Raw genomic sequence first — 18,007 nt, 5'->3', positions numbered from 1 at the left:
GGTCCGGGAAGATCCCACATGCCACGGAGTGGCTGGGCCCGTGAGCCATGGCCACTGAGCCTGTGCGTCCGGAGCCTGTGCTCTGCAACGGGAGAGACCACAAGAATGAGAGGCCCGCGTACCACAAGAAAAAAAAAAAAAAACCACTGTTTGCAAAGATGAAAAATATTTTACACAAATATAACTTTAAAAAATCCGGTTAATACTAAAATTCCAATTGCTGTTACTTCTGGGGAGAGGGATTGAAGGTAGTGCTGCATATCTTTTTACAATCAACATGTAATTTTTAAAAAAACTAAAAACTTAAAAGATTAAGATAAAAGGAAGTATATGGTCATGGAAGAAAAACCAGTAGCACATTTTCCATCTTTCTGAAAGCAGTCTGTGTGCGAATACCTGTACACAAATCAGATTGGTACCGTCTTCCATGACAAAGGGACTGAAGGCTAGCAAAAGGAAGTTTTGTCCAGAAAAGACTTCTGTTCTGAGTAGCCATTCATATGCAGTTTAGAAAGAACTCTCCATTTCCCTCTATCAAATGGCCAGCCTTCCCAGAAGTATTACCAGGCCACTATGGAAGAGCGTACCATTGAGGCTACAAATTAATTCATCTCACCTGAAGGAATAGTCTCCTTCTATCAAATTGTTCAATGTTTTATCTCATTCTCAGGACAGACCTATTCCCCCATGTCAAGCTTGTTCTCACTGTGAAGATGACTACTTAATAATCCCAAGGTGACATTAGCTGATTTAGGTTAACTTCAATATCTAAGTGAAACATAAATATGCTATCACAATCATATTTTTGTGTTATTCTTTATACTTTTAAACTGCTTCTACATAACCATCACATTTGATCAGTGCAATACAGCAACACACAATGTGAGGTTTCTTATAAAGAAGCACAGATTTCTGAGTATGAATCAGGGCAGGGGTGTCAGGTTAGAGAAGCCTGGAGTAACAAATAGTCATGAATTACAACGGAGGCCAAAAGGAGCTGGGCAAGAAAAAACTGACAGGCAAAGATTACCTGCCAAGTGACTTGGTTCACTGTGATTCTCCAGGGCCTTCTCCACTTGAAGATATTTTCCCCTGAGCATGTCAGAGTTGAGTGGGTAAAGCTACATTAGGAACAGATTTCTTCAGATGGTCAAGTACACTCTGGAATTAGGTAGCTTGTGTTTGAATCCCAGTTTTACTACTTACTAACTGGGTAACCTTGGGGAAACTACTTAATCTATGTCTCACATTCCTCACCTACAAATGGGGATAAAACAACCCCTATTTCAAAGGGTGTTTAGAAGGTAATCTTCTCCCAATACTCCTATATCCCTTACCTGATTTATTATTCTTCATAACACAAATGAACTAACAGTGTCTTTATTTATGTCTTGCCATCTCCCTAACCCACTTACAGAGAGCAAGCTCCATAAGAGTAAAGATTCCTGTCTGTTTTGTTCAATACACTGTCCCCAATGCCTAGAACAATGCTCAGTTCATAGTAGGTACTCAAATATTGATATATAATAAGTGTTTGCTACCTGGAAATTATGGGATATGACATTGTGAATAAATATAAACATATTGCTGGAGGGCTTTGTGTGAATTGCTATGCCCAATATAAACTGAACATGAGAGTATGTAACTCACAGTAGTTAACAGTAAACCTCAGAGCTGGAAACAGCTCCTTCTGGCACTGTAAGTTATACAAGCCGATGTATAGCAGCAGAGAAACTTAAGTTGGAAAACAAGCCAAACCATGGAATTTGGGGGCTTGCCACCACTTCCAAGGTTGTAGAATGGAGGTCCGACAAATGGACTGACCCTTTTTCTCCTTGGTTCCACCCACATCACACATGAATTAGTTAAAATTCAGACAATGTTTAAGAAAAATCAACTTTTATTCCCAAATCTGATAAATGGACCATGCCTGAAAGCTAAGTGAGGATAATAAGCAAAGCATCAATATGTGTTTTGACAATGTGCTCAGACTAGCCAGACAATTACTTTACATGGCTTGTATCAGGGATAGAAGATGTGATCTAGCTGCAGCACTCTAGGGTGACTCCTGAACAAGTCTCTTCTCCCACAGGGGTCACAGCTTGCAAGTTTATTTTAAAAAGAGGGTTTAATTAGCTGTGCTCTATAATCCCTTCAATTCTGAGAGAGAGAGAGACAGAGAGAGAGAGAGAGAGAGAGAGAGAGAGAGAGAGAGAGAGAGAGAGAGAGAACACACATACCTATCCAAGTGGCATATATCAGGCAGCAGGTTTTGTTGTTGCTTTTGCAAAACCAATACCAATTTATTATAGAAAGAAAGAAGTCAGAAGCTGCTACAAACACAGAGATCTGATTCTTGTCCTATCCACCACTCTCCTCCCCAGAATGATGTCTAAGGATCCTATTCAAAGCTGCAATCTGTAACATCAAACTCTTGGTGGTCCTCATCCCACTTATTCTGCTGTATGTTTCTTTAATCCATTGTGATTATAGCATACTATATAACTTATGTGTTATGTTTATTTTTATTGTCTGCCTCCCCCAGTTAGACTGCACACTCATGAAAAAACAGCAATCTTTGTTTTGTATCCTGATATATTCCCTAAGTGCCAAGAAACATAGCTGCCTATCAACAAATATTATTTGCTGACTGAATCAGTTGAATCAATTATAAATATAGTCAAGAGACCCTAATCCATTCTCTCCATTTCCCTCTGGGAAATCATCATAAATATATGCATGGTAGGCAGGAGAGGAGAGCAGTTTCTGACAGTTCTTTGATCTGCTGATCAAGTGACAAAAATTCCTAAAATTTCTCTTCCCTCCCCCCATGTATTTCAGGAAAGATCCCATCCTAAAAGCACAAAATGAGTCATACAAAGATTCAGAAATTAGGAGGAAAACCATTTTAAAGTAGATAAAAAATATCTGGCAGAAATGGACAGAAATCTCATCTCTTGACTCTAAACCTGGAGACAGAACAGAGAATAGTCTGGCTTCTCCACTGTAAATGAACAATGGATAGAGGCATATTATACCTAGCTGCGGAAGGAAATTTAAACCCCAAACATCTTTACAATGATATAACATAATTCTTTGTAATATTACTGACCAAAAGTGATTTTGCCTTTTCTATCAGTCTTATTTTCAAATGCTCGTCTAAAATCTGTGGTATACGGAATTTTAGGGAGCTAACTATATATTCTAGAAGTCTTTTTCAGTGGCTTGCTTCTAAAAGAAGTTAAAAGTTAAACCCATGCCTCTGGATTAATATCATAATAAGAGAGAATCTGGAATACTAAAATCATACCACTCTCTCTGTAAACACACTGAAATCTGACTGAGCAAAGCTCACAAAGACAGTGAGCAACACACAGAACAAAAAGGCCATTTGGAAAATCCCAATGATCAACCAACATCTTGATCGAGCTCCAACAGGATGAGGGAGGAGGATCTTGATTACAACAGCACAGAAAAACAGCACTTGGATTGGTCTGCCTGGGGAAACTACCAGGGGAGTGATACATTCCTGCATACAAGACACAGGAAATGGGAGGGAGACCACTGGAAACTGATGACGGAAAAGACTAAATTTAAGCCCATCCAATATCAGCAGCCAGAGGTTCCAAACACCTAGCCCACATTAGTATCTACTTAAAGGGCTGGGCCATCAAGGGTGCTGATGAGTACTGGAAAGCCCCCAAAGACCAGTTTCTTTAGAGATAAAAAGAACAGAAGCAAAATACCCAAAGTCTGGACCTGATTTAAAAAATAAAAAAGGCCCAAAAGCAGGCTTCTTTTGCATGAATCAGACAGGTTCCACCGTCATTCCTCAACATTTAAATTGGGCTTTGGAAACAGAGCCCCCCCCCCCAAAAAAAGTAAGCATGAGAATAAGCGATAATACAATCAACTACAAAACAAACCAAATCGGAATGTCTGAGATATTTCAAATTGGAAACAGACACAAATTGCTGAAATAGTTATCAGCTTTGGGAGCACCTGTTCATGTATTAAGATAATCCATCCAGGCTGTGCAGGAAAAGAAGCAGCACAGTGACAGAAACAGGAATGGGGGTAAGGAAATGGGTTATCAGGAGTCCAGCCCACCTCCTGGGAATTATCTGCAAGTTTTCTGGAGCAGTCTAGTGAGCTGGCACACAAACCAGAAAGGCTCTCTGCATCTCAACATTGTGCCCCCCAAGTCACACTCTTCTGCCCCTACGACAGTTATGCAAGTGAATCCAGTGATATAAGGGCAGCATGCATTTTCACCATTGTAGACATCAACACGGACCTCACCTTGTCACTGTCATCATGACAAATGTGGTCGTGATGGATGGACTGGCACTGAAAAGAAGCACCAACACTACCTACAAGAGAAAGGGAGGAAAAGTTAAGATGCAGTAATTCCTTACATTTAAACTGCTTTACCAGTTAAAAGTGCCTTTATATCCATCATCCCATCTAATCCTCAACAATACTCGGAAATAGGCAGGATAGGGATTGTTATTCATGCAGTTTGAGCAAAACAAAACACAGAGAGGCTGACTTGCACAAAGGAGCAGTCAGTGAAGTGGCAGGTCTGAAACCAGAACCCCATTATTCAAACCCCTAATTCACCACTTTCTACTACACTGAGTGGTTAGTTTTCAGAGTAAGGCCACCTAAATAAGCACAACAGCCTTCAATAAGGCAAACTTCTATTTAGAAAAAAGTATATAGAAAAAAGTATACTGCTTTTCAGGCTACACATACTTTCTTTGAGAAAAAAATTGACCCTATGAATTTTCAGCACACAAATAACACAGTCTAATACACAATCGTAAGATTATAAATAGGTTTTTATTACTTTATAAAGTATACACATTTTTAATATACACAACCATTTGTTAATTTGAAGATCTCCTAATAACTGCTCTATGACAACAGTGACATTTCTAACCAATAGGAAAATAAATGACATTTAAAAAATAATCTTGGAGTAAGAAAAACCTTCTGAAAGATGATACTAAAACAAGAAGGCATAAATGAAAAATCAGCATGCAGGACTGTGGACCAAAGATGAGCAAAACCCGTTCTCCCTATGTATGAGAATTCAACCTTGGGTTAATCCCTGTTAACCTGATTAAACAGCATGGCACCTATGTTACCTGGCAACATTGCTTACGACAGAAATTACCAAATTAGTAAATTGCATCTGGACTGGAAGTACAATAGCCACTTACTAGGAAGCCACGTTCTTGAACTTCTCTGAGTACGGTGACATGTTACCTAATTAGGCATGTCCTGGCAAAAGACCCTGGAAACTATGCCCATGGAGTTCTCTGCACGACACAATGTGGATCTCATCTCTTTGAACCTAAGCTGTGAGAAGAGCACTTCAGACCTAAGCTGTGAGAAGAGCACTTCAGAAAGAATGAACTGCAAGGACTCCCACTGTCTTACTGATAAGTTATAGCTTCTGTCCTATATCCTTCTGAATAAATGTTGCCAAGTGAGACCTATGGTGGTTTTACCAGTCTGAATGTGCAAATGTTTAGTTGAACCTAAGAAAACATCCCCCTGTCACTCCTGTGCACGTTACACTGACAAATAAAATTATAAAATATACAATGCCATCAATTCAGATGTCCAATTATTCTATATGCTTGAGAAAGAATGCTGCCAACTAAACTTTGACACATTTTCTTAATAATAAAAATTTTGGTTTTACACTTATTGAAATAACTCTTTTAGACTTTAAAGGTAGATTTTTATCATATATTACTCTTATGCATTCATAAAAATAAAATGAGAAAATAATCGGCAATAACAGAGAAAATTATTAAAAACTACAAAGGATAGGGCTTCCCTGGTGGCGCAGTGGTTGAGAGTACGCCTGCCGATGCAGAGGACATGGGTTCGAGCCCTGGTCCGGGAAGATCCCACATGCCACGGAGCAACTAAGTTCATGTGCCACAACTACTGAGCCCAAGTACCACAACTACTGAAGCCCGTGCACCTAGAGCCCGTGCTCTGCAACAAGAGAAGCCACCGCAATGAGAAGCCCATGCACCGCAACGAAGAGTAGCCCCCGTTGGGCGCAACTAGAGAAAGCCCGCGTGCAGCAACAAAGACCCAGCACAGCCAAAAATAAAAATAAAATAATTTTTTTTAAAATCTGAATTATTTTTTAAAAATTCAGTAGATGAGTTTCAAGGAGTTAGTAAAAATTATACTTTCAGTCTCCTATTAGTCTAATATCATGTAATACTAAAGTTAGACTGGTGAAAAGAACCCTAAGAACTGATGATTATAAGCATACATTTAGATACCTTTCAAAGAGGTACCAAAACATATACTTATCTTACTCTTACGCAAAACTGTTGTGTTTAACGTATCATGTTACGTGTGTTTCTCTTGGACACAATCTAAGAAAAACGAAACTTTGTTAGAAATAGTTCACATAATACCATCTAATAACTATGAGGGAGACCACCATTTGGGACCATTGTCAAAAACTTGGACTCCATGAAGTTGGAAAGATGAAGGTTGAGATACATTATTTAGCAACTTTAAAATCTCTTCCAGGGGCTTCCCTGGTGGCGCAGTGGTTGAGAGTCCGCCTGCCGATGCAGGGGACACGGGTTCGTGCCCCGGTCCGGGAGGATCCCTCATGCCGCGGAGTGGCTGGGCCCGTGAGCCATGGCCGCTGAGCCTGCCCGTCCAAAGCCTGTGCTCTGCAACGGGAGACGCCGCAACAGTGAGAGGCCCGTGTACCGCAAAAAAAAAAAAAAAAAAAATTTCTTCCAAAAGAGAGTATTAAAAATAAATGAATAGACGTCCACATACAAAAAAAAAGAACCTAGACACTATGCATACACCTTTCATAAAAATTAACTCAAAATGGATTATAGACCTAAATGTAAAACACAAAACTATAAAACTTCTAGAAGATAACAGGAAAAAATCTAAGTGACCTTGGCTTGACACCAAAGCATAATCCATCAAGAAAAAAATGGTAAAATGGACTTCAATAAAATAAAAAACTTCTGCTTTGTGAAAGACACTGAAGAAAATGAAAAGACAACGCCACAGGCTGCTAGAAAATATCTGCAAAATGTGTATCTAATAAAGGACTGATACCCAAAAGTATTCAAAGAACTCTTAAAATTCAACAGTAATGGGAATTCCCTGGTGGTCCAGTCGTTAGGACTCCATGCTTTCACAACGGGGCCCTGGTTTGATCCCTTGGGGAACTAAGATCCCACAAGCTGCGCAGCCAAAAAAAAAAAACCCCGAAAAACAAAAAACTCAACAGGAAGAAAACAGAACCCAATTTTTAAATGGGCAAGGTTTCTCTCTTTGATTTTTTCCCCTGAATATCAGAATTCACTCCTTTGCCACAAAGGGAAGGGCCCTTTGCTGGAAAACAATGCAGAAGCATCCTAGAGGCAAATGAAAGCACAAAAGCACCAGTTTCCCTCTCCAGCTGTCCCTGCCCCATAAGAAAAAGAATGTAGACAGATCACTCAAACTGAACTCCTGAAGAATAAAATACAGATTGTAAGCAACTTTGGATAGCTAGTCAGGGAAAGAAGCACACAGAGGCAAAAGAATAAACCTTCTATACTAAAATAAAGGAGCCAATTTTTGAAAATTGAAAGAATCTAGCCAAACATACATTAAATGACAGTGTTTACCACGGGTTTTCTGATTTTTTCAAATGCATTTTATAAAGTTATTATTCCTGCTCAAGAACCTACCCTGGCACTCTACTACTCAAGGCATAATGTCCATGTCTGAATCCTCCACTCCCCATGAGAAATGCGGCAGGATGCTTCCATGCAGACGAGGCTTGTTCCGAACTTCACCTGGTGAGCACGCAGTGCTCTCCTCACACCAGCATGACAGTTCTCTCTCTCGGTTCTTAACCAAGACTTACATGGGAATAAAATTTTACCTTTATTTTCATTAACTTGAAACTAAATGTAAAAAATCTACTCTATTATGAATACAACAACAAACCACATTAGGATTGACAGTACCTGTGATTTTATCTCTAATAAAAACCACATATATTTTCATATAATACAGTTGCTGGAGGTATACTGCAATATCATTTACACTTATCATTACTTTAAATTTACAATAGCTATTAGGCCCACTGCTAGAATGTGTTATTTAATACATTAAATATAATAACAAATATATTTTTATCACAAATTAGTTTTAATATTTTGATAACTACATTCCAGTATGACTGGTTTTCTTTGTAATCTCAACAGCGGTGGCAAGTGGAGAAGTTTCCGAGCAACTGCCAAGAATATGAGATAGTGTTTTAAGTCCACAGGGGTAAAGGTAGTGAGGTAAAGCAGAGACACTATTTGTCAAGTTCCCGGAGACCACTATACTGCAAAATCTAATGGTCAATTCTGAATCTTCACCTTTCTTGGTCTACCGGCAGCATTTGACCCAGGTGACCCTACTCTCCTTCGTGAAACCCTTTTCTTCACTTGGCCTCACAAAAGCTTCCTATGTCACTGACTGCCACTCAGTTCCATTTGCTAGATTCTCATCTTCCCATTATAAAGGTTGGACTGTCCCGAGGATCAATCCTCAGATGTCTCTTTTCTATCTATATTCACTCCTTTAGTGATCCCAACTAGTTCCGTGGCTGATGACACCAAAATCTTTATTTCCAAGCTCTGACTCTCCCACCTCCCACCCCAAGGAAACCCAGATTTCCATATTCTGCTACCTATTCGAAATCACTTAGATATCTAAACAGCATCTCAAACATAACATGTCCAAAATTGAGCTCTTGATCTCCTCTAAACCTGCCTCCAGTTTCAGTAAATGGCAGAACTATTCACCAGCTGCTCTGGCCAAAACCCTTGGCATCTTCCTCAACTCCTCTCTTTAATTCACATCCCACATTTGATGAGTTGGCAAATCTTGTTGGTCCCACTTCAAAAATATGCCTGAAATATAACTACTCAGCATCATCCACTGCGGCGACCCAAGCCAAAGCCTGGACTAATGCAATGTTTTCCTGACTGGTCTTAGTTCCACTCTTTCCCCATGAACTTTCCCTACCTCCTCCCCAGTCTATCCTCCACGTAGTAGCACGAATGACCCTTTTCAAGGTTCAGAAAGATCATGTCACTCCTCCTTTGAAAACCTTGTTCCGTCTCTCACTCAAAATAAAATCCAAAGTCCTTACTCCTTGGTCTACGAGGTCTCACATGACCTGGGTATCCTAGACCTTTCTGATCATGTCTCCTACCTCTTTTTCTTTCCTAAAAGGGAACTAAAACACAATAAACACACCTGTAGCAAATTATCATGCTATTATGTTATATCCTTAAAACACTGTCAAACAACACCATTTCTTCATAAGCAGTAATAAGGCCTCTTAGTGCCAGGTCCATCTAGAACTCACACCCTCTTTGTTGACATGCAGCATGGTTTTCCAAATATCATGTTCTCTCAAGGATAATTGGAATGTATCAATAACTGAAACTCTTCTGCACATTGCTTTGAAGAAAAAAAAATGTTGTACTGAGTTTGTGAAACATTAACATATAATCTTCTCAGATAAACATCAGCAGAAAACCATTGTTGAGATATATGCATATTCCTCGAAATCTGGCTATAAAAAACGAGGGGCATTAAACCACAAAACTGAACTGCAGAGACTTGGGCAAAATGTGCACATCTCTTTAAAAGTGGTTAGGCTCTTTCAGTTGTCATGAAAATGTGGCATTTTGAGCACTGTTAGAATTATTCCTCAATGTGCACATGTGAGATGGGGGTTTTGCATTGTAATAGTAGTGGGTTAATCTAGAAGTATGAAGTGAGCCCCTCTCAAGCACTTCCTAGACTCATTTTTGGTTTGGTTTGGTTTTTTTGGCCGCACCATGCAGCTTGCGGAATCTTGGTTCCCTGACCAGGCAATGAACCCAGGCCCTTGGCAGTGAGAGCGTGGAGTCCTAACCACTGGACGCCAGGAAATTCCCAAAGATTTGAAGGTTTAAAAGTAAAGGTTTTGAGCTACAAAAGTGGACAATGGGGAGAGCAGTAGCACCAACCTAAGCACCACATGCTTTCTGAGACCTGTTCTACAGGACCAAAAGCAGCGGCTCCCACTGGCCAAACTTTTACCAGTTTAAGCATTAAAAACAACAACAACAAGAAAAGACTGTAGCTAACCAAAACACATCATATCAATGAAAATCTGGGAGTCCCTTAATAGCAACTTTTAAAAAATCATGCATTTATCCTACCTTTTAGAGTAACTGAATAGCCCTAGTTCTACACTGCAGAAGAATGCCAGCTAATAGATACAGAAGGAATTTCACAATTAGAAAACATCATTTTGCAAGCCCCATAAAACTGTTGACTCAGGCAAGGGTCACCAATTAGGCTAAAGACATTAAGTACATGGCTGATGGGGGTTTGTAAAGTGCCAAAGTAATGCTACCCACGTTATCTATAGTTGCAGGGAGAACCTAATTACACTGTAAAGAGACCTAATCCCATCACCTTAATCCAATGGCCAATCTTAGCATCATTAACAGTAGGCCAACCAGATGTGACTTCTGATGTGATACACTGTGAAATTCAGACATAAGCTCTGTTTGGCATTCAAGCAAACAATACTTTCCTTGGCTCCATTAAACTACTGGATATAATTGGCAGTTTACAGGAAATACAAGGGATAAACATCACAGGAAGCCATCAGCTCATCCAAAAGTTGGTTCTGCAGAAGTTCTCAATAAGTCGGTATTATTATTATTATAAAAGGAAAAAAAAAAGATAGGAACCGTGCTAGATTAAAAGAAATTAAAGGAAACAGATACAACGTGCATACCAGATTGCAGATTAGTTTAAATAAACTAGTTAAAAAGGATATTTGGGAGAGAATTGGAAAAATCTGAATATGGTAAAATTAGATGAGATGAAAACTTAAATAAATAAAATGCTAACTTAAAAAAAATTGGAGCTTCCCTGGTGGCGCAGTGGTTAAGAATCCACCTGCCAATGCAGGGGACACGGGTTCGAGCCCTGGTCTGGGAAGTTCCCACATGCCGCGGAGCAACTAAGCCCGTGCGCCACAACTACTGAGCCTGTGCTCTAGAGCCTGCAAGCCACAACTACTGAGCCCACGTGCCACAACTACTGAAGCCCGCACACCTAGAGCCCGTGCTCCGCAACAAGAGAAGCCACCGCAATGAGAAGTCCATGCACCACAACGAAGAGCAGCCCCCACTTGCCGCAACTAGAGAAAGCCCGCACACAGCAACGAAGACCCAACGCAGCCAAAAGGAAAATAAAAATAAATAAATAAGTAAATTTATTTTAAAAATAAATAAAATTTAAAAAAAGCAGAGTAGAGAATATGAATACTATGCTTTCATGATGGTTAAATAAATAGGTATATGTGTACACAGATATACAAAGGAAACGTTCAGAAGAATATACACCATGATACTAACAATGGTAATCCCTGGGTGACAGGAGGAAATTTTTTTCTTATTTTTGCTCATCTATATTTTCTGATTTTCCATGATGCCCATTAAAAAAGGGCCTAGCTCCAAGGCTAGCTCCCAGTATCGCTAGGAATACTAGACCAAATAGGACAAACAAACTCAAGAAAAAAAAAAAAAAAGAAAGAAAAGAGGGAATTCCCTGGCAGTCCAGTGGTTAGGGCTCCTAGCTTCTACTGCAGGTGGGGCACAGGTTCGATCCCCAGTTGGGGAACTAAGATGCCACAAGCCACAAGGCAAGGCCAGAAAAAAAAAAAAGAGGACTCCAACGGCACCCCCATGACCATGAGCAGGATTCTTGAGGTGAACTATCCATTATCTTCTCTCTCCTTTGAGACCCTGTCTACAAAATAATCTTGGTGGCAACTGTTAGGATGTTCTGCTAAGATGCAACCGTTAGCCTAAGTGTAGGCAGGGATATTTTTACTCCATTCTTTTTGTTATTAAGCTCCAGTCCAAATCTGTAATGGCTTCTGACAAAAGTACCTTGGAGAAGGCAGTTGAGACCAACCTATGAGCGCTTACCTGGCTCGTTCATGAAACCCCTCAAAGGTGATGTCTCTCTCCTCTCCATCCCATCCTCCCCCAAACACAGAGAACTGGGACTAGAGACATAGATAGAATCACTCACCTGGCCTGGCTCAAGAACAGCATTGGGCAGGTAAGGACTGAACCTCACGCCTCAGTGATCTACCCAGGGCTTTTTATACACCAGTTAAGTACACGAGATGATGATCAAGGCTTGGAACAACTATTGTCCACACATCCCAAGGAGGTCAAGTGATTAACTGGGGTCACAAGTGGGCCAAGATGGAAGTCATGTCTCAGACAGAATCTTCTTGATAATCCAAAGACTAGCCAGGGAGAATTCAATTATGCATTGCAGCAGATCGATTTATAAGTTCCAGCAAGGAGACAGTAAAATTCAGATAAAAGATGCTAGGTCTTACACTGCTTTTAGATTCTTTAGGACACTGGTACAGGCAGGCCCTTGTACATAGTGGGTATTCTATAAATTTAATTAATTATTCTGAAATCTGGTCCCATTTTCTGAGGTATTAACAACCCTTCCAAATCAGTCTTTTAAAACTTAATTAGCCTACCAGCCACCACAATCCAAATAATTGTCATAGATACTAAAAAGCATCTGAACTCAATCAATAATATAAAAAAAAAACTAAACAGCTACTTTTTTGTTCATTCTACAATAAGAGAGACAGGTAGACTTTTTAAAAATCCAGCCCCAGGAACTTGCCTGTACTTTATAAGTAACTGTCACTGTAATTACTGTCCAAAAGAGACTCTCAGCACTTAAGTCTAATTTTTCGGTTCTGTTCCCATATACTGTTTTTTTCAGGGCTCTTTTCCTTTCACTCTAGCAGAAAGAATTTTTTTTAAGTGCCTGATTTTGTAGCAGGACACGAAAACATATCGAGCCTTATCCAATACTTGGCCTGGGGGCTGCTACTCTCTGGAACATGATCTCTCTGGGTTTTAATCACATCACTTGCAGCAGCCTTCTCAACTGCTACCGGGATACCAGAGTCTATGGCACGGCTTTGAAGAAAAGTGCCAGGAAGGTTCCGAGTTTTAACAACCAACAACTTCCATATATCTGCTCCAAAGATTTAAGTATCAACCAATTGTTAAAACCCAACTTTATTTACACATCTATCCTCAATGCTTCAAACTTTCTCCAAATGAACTTACAAAAACAGGCTGCACTATTTTTAGAAATCTTACTTAAAACTTACTAGACAAACTCTATTAGCTAATAATACACTTTAAGACATTATTAGGGACTTCCCTGGTGGTGCAGTGATTAAGAATCTGCCTGCCAATGCAGGGGACATGGGTTCGATCCCTGGTACGGGAAGATCCCACATGCCATGGAGCAACTAAGCCCGTGCACCACAACTACTGAGCCTTTGCTCTAGAGCCCACGAGCCACAACTACTGAAGCCTGCACACCTAGAGCCTGTGCTCCGCAACAAGAGAAGCTACCGCAATGAGAAGCCCGCGCGCCACAACGAAGAGTAGCTCCCGCTCGCTGCAACTAGAAAAAGCCCGCATGCAGCAACGAACACCCAACACAGCCAAAAAAAAAAAAAGACATTATTAACATAAGGTAAATGTTGATAAATAACATGCGAGGAAAAAGCCAGTCTTACTCTGTAAGTGACGATCAGTTGCTTATTTATTTTTACAATAAGTAATGATACTTCTAGCTACCTAGAGCAGAAAATTCAATTTCAGAGTCTCAGGATGTTTTGTTTTAAACAATTTTGTTGAGATACAATTCACATACCATTCAATTCCCATTTAAAGTATAAAGTTAAAAGTTTTTTTTTTTAGTATATTCACAAAGTTGTGCAACCATCACAATCAATTTTAGAACATTTTCATTACCTTAAAAAGAAACCCCAGGCCATTACCTCCTTTTCCCCTTCCATGAGCCCCTGACAATCACTAATCTAACTTGTGTATATGCCTATTCTGGACATTTCATATAAATGAAATCATAAAAATGTGGTCTTTGTAACTGACTTCTTTCACCTAGCTTAATGTTTGTTTGCAAGGTTCGTCCATGTTATAGCATGTTATCAATTCATTTCCTTTTTATATACTTTACATATTCCAGTGTATGGATAACCATTCATCAACTGACGGACCTTTGGGTTGTTTCCACTTCAGAACTATTGTGAATAGTGCTGTTATGACATTCATTTTTGGGTCGATGTTTGTTTTCATTTCTCTTGAGTGGAACTGTTGGGTCATATATACCTCTACTCAACCTTTTAAGGAACTGTTTTCCAAAGTGGCTGTATCATTTTACAATTCTACCAGCAATATATAAGGATTCCTCTAGTTGTTTCTTGAATAGAATGATCCTTGGAGTCAGACCTAGATATAGTTCAGTCATTTACTGCATATGTGATCTAAGGCATGTCATTTAACGTATCACATGCCTTCCTCATCTCTAAAGTGGGAAGAGTAATATCTACTTACACCTACTTCACAGAGTTGTTCTGAGGATTATTATTAAGAGTAAATACATAAAAATGCTCACAGCACAGTGCCTGGCACATAGTAATTCAAGAAATGGTGTTATAAATAACCCTTCTATTCAAACCAAGTCTGCTGATTTTCCTGTGAGACACTGCCTAACTCCTTAATTTTTTGCTAGAACTCTTTCATTGCACTCATCATACTGTAATTTTTTGGTTACATGTCTGTCTCTCCAACCAGACCATAAGATCCTTAATTTATCTTTTCAATTCTGGCAGGTAGCACGTTTCCTGGCTCATGGCAGGCACTAGGTAAATGCAGAAACAAAGGGAGGCAGAAAGGAAATAAAACAGGGAAAGGCGGGGGTGGGGTGGGGAGGAGAGGGGAACAGAAAGCAAAGGAAGCCTTCCTGATTCGTCCCCTCCCTTCCCTGGTCTGCACTTTAATCAGTCTCTCTACCCTCCCACCCCCAGTGAGATTTAATTATGCCTTCCTCCTTTCTCCCACACAAGCTGCTTAGGCCTCATAATATGTTTTGTATATAATAGTTAAACACATAGAAATTCAATTTCCCCTTCTGGACTATATTTTCTTTGGAGTCAGACACTGAGCCTTATTCATCTTTATAACCTCTATAGAGCCTAATGCCAAGTTTTGTTCATAGAAAGCCCTACTAAAAAAGTTTACTGAATACACAAAGACTTTGTGCAGTTGATTAGCTCTGATTTTATGCCTAACAAAGGATCAACCAAGTGAGGCAAGGAGTAAGCTTCAGCTGGGTAGATGCAACAAGACACAAGCTGAGGGAAGTACCCTTACTTCTCACCCTCAAGGCTATAATTCTTGAATTGTCCATTTTAAAGAGCGCCCTGAGCATTTGCTGAGTACCTACTCTATACTAGACACCTATGTACAAGACACAGCAAAAAGCAAGCAAGACCCCTTGCTCTATGTAGTTTACAGCTCAGTGGACAGCATTTGCCTTCTATCCTGAAGGTTCTAATCTCATTCATACTCCAGAAATTTCATCTCTGCAATTGCTTCATTCATTAAGTATTTATCAAACCCCCACTGTGTCAAGTCTATCCTAGGGACATGGGATAAGTAAGACAAGGTCTCTGCCCTTCATTTACCTTATATTTTAACCAATTCTATAAAGACGCATTTCCCAGTCAACTCTGTGAAATGCCATCATGTAAAAGTAACACATGCACATAAGTTTAAAAAATAAAGAAGAATGAAGTGGTTTATGATGAAAAAAGAACTCTTCTACTGCCCTCCCCCAACCCGGTCTCCCTTCCCAGAGGCAAGTATCGTCAAATCTTCTAGGCATCTCCTCCAGTACTGACCTCAATTTTCCTACATAATATGCATATATGACTATTGTTTGGCTATCAAATTTTATGAGTTATTTATTGAATTTCTGTCATGCCACTATCAGACGACTAAACTCTTCCATCCCTCCTGTTTCACTTCCTATCTCACCCAGTCCTGCAACATAATTATGTCACATTTTGTGTTTGTATCAAAATGATAGTCATAGAAATTTCAGAAACAGATAAGCCCTCCTAAGGAGAGTAGAGTTTTCTAGGCAACAAATATAATCTAGTTCTTTGCAATTCTGTGTTTTCTTATCTAGCAGGACTTGGAGATTTTTATTTCTTAAAAAAAATAACCTGTTTCAGAAACAGACTCACAGATATAGAGAACAGACTTGTGGTTGCCAAGGGGGAAGGGGGAAGGGAGAGGGATGGACTGGGAGTTTGGGGTTAGTAGATGCAACAAAAAGGTCCTACTGTATAGCACAGGGAACTACATCCAATCTCCTGGAGGAAACCATAATGGAAAAGAATATAAAAAAAGAATGTATATACGTGTATAACTGAGTCACTTTGTATACAGCAAAAGTTAGCCCAACACTGTAAATCAACTATACTTGTTAAAAATAAAAAATTCTCTGACTTGCCTCAAAAAAAAAAAAAATCACCTGTTTCAAAATCGCAAAACAATTCATTTAAATATTAAGCTTCCCACCTAATGCTGTCAGCTCCTAATGCTAAAGATAGCCTTCTGAGGGTATATTCATAATTGTGTAATAACGTTTTATAGATGAATCTTCCACTAAAATTAGGCTTTTATCACTCCTAAGTGGTAGCAGGGTGTTCTGTTTTGCTTTTATGAGGAAGTTACCAAAATGTGAAGAGTGAGCAGAAAACTAAATAATTGGGGAAAGTTCACTGTAAAGTATCCAGGGATACACTAAATGATCTCTATGGGAAAGCTGACATTAAACTCATGATCCAAACGAAAAGAGAGCCCAATTCAGTTTGGAAAGAGCTAAACCACTCAGCTCCTTTTCTGAAAGACGACTGCCCATTATTACAATAGTAATGATAAACTTAAATAGCATATTCTGAATTATCATCTTAGATTCATTTATATCCATTTTTTCCTTCTGTAATGTGTGGAAGATATTCTAATTTACAGAAGCATAATCAATAGCAGGAAACAGACACAATAAGATTAGCACTAAAGAATGGGAACATAAGAATAAATAATATAAAAATGAATAATCATCCATCTTCTAGCCTTGCCATGGCAATCTGGGTCACTAATCTTTGAAGTTTGTTTCCTGACCTGCTAGATCTGAAAGAAAGCAGTTTCTACCACCAGCAAAAAGTCAGGCCCTTCCTTTTTCCCTTTTGGTCGCAGCTAAACATTGAGGAAGCAAATAGGACAGAAGTGGCTACTTAAAGTCCACTCAGGCTGCAATGGCACGTGGCCAGCCCTTCCCTCCCTCTCCTGGCATTTCAGCTGATCAGGGCAAGAAAAGTGAGAGAATTCATGCGTCAATCTTACTATCGAAGATGCCACTTCTCACCCAGCATCAGATGGGTCACATGTATACTATCTGCTTTTTTTCTCAACAAATCTTACAATTAAAATATCTTCTTATAACAATTCTTGGTTATCTATGATGATGTTAGTGAGACCAAATATAAATGCCAGTATGTAAAATCAACTCAGAGGAAAATCTACCTAAGCTTGATCAGTTACTGTTGTATCTTGCCTAAAATTATTCACACATCCTTAATTGTAAAATATTTATCCTCCACCTGGGTAACTAATCCTTTCCACCTGAATTCAAACCTTTCTAAGGGCAACACTCTAAAAACCAGTGTTGTCACCGGTCAGAATGGCCATCATCAAAAAATCTAGAAACAATAAATGCTGGAGAGGGTGTGGAGAAAAGGGAACACTCTTGCACTGTTGGTGGCAATGTAAATTGATACAGCCACTATGGAGAACAGTATGGAGGTTCCTTAAAAAACTACAAATAGAACTACCATACGACCCAGCAATCCCACTACTGGGCATATACCCTGAGAAAACCATAATTCAAAAAGAGTCATGGGCTTCCCTGGTGGCGCAGTGGTTGCGCGTCCGCCTGCCGATGCAGGGGA

At 39.5% G+C, this 18,007-nt stretch overlaps 1 protein-coding gene across 3 annotated transcripts in view; it reads right to left on the bottom strand.

Annotated features, from left to right (window-relative positions):
- The window catches only part of RNF38 (ring finger protein 38), a 133,187-nt gene that overhangs the window by 77,092 nt on the left and 38,088 nt on the right, over positions 1-18,007 (bottom strand). For all 3 annotated transcript variants that reach the window (XM_024126151.3, XM_024126152.3, XM_024126154.3), the window contains exon 2: positions 4,303-4,373. The gene's annotated coding sequence lies outside the window, so the exon portion shown is untranslated. The remainder of the gene's footprint in view (positions 1-4,302; positions 4,374-18,007) is intronic.

This window comes from Physeter macrocephalus, chromosome 9 (assembly GCF_002837175.3).
Source record: "Physeter macrocephalus isolate SW-GA chromosome 9, ASM283717v5, whole genome shotgun sequence".
NCBI classification, from domain to species: domain Eukaryota; kingdom Metazoa; phylum Chordata; class Mammalia; order Artiodactyla; family Physeteridae; genus Physeter; species Physeter macrocephalus.
The sequence above is the reverse complement of the archived record's forward strand: the minus strand, read 5'-3'. Positions and strand labels throughout refer to the sequence as shown.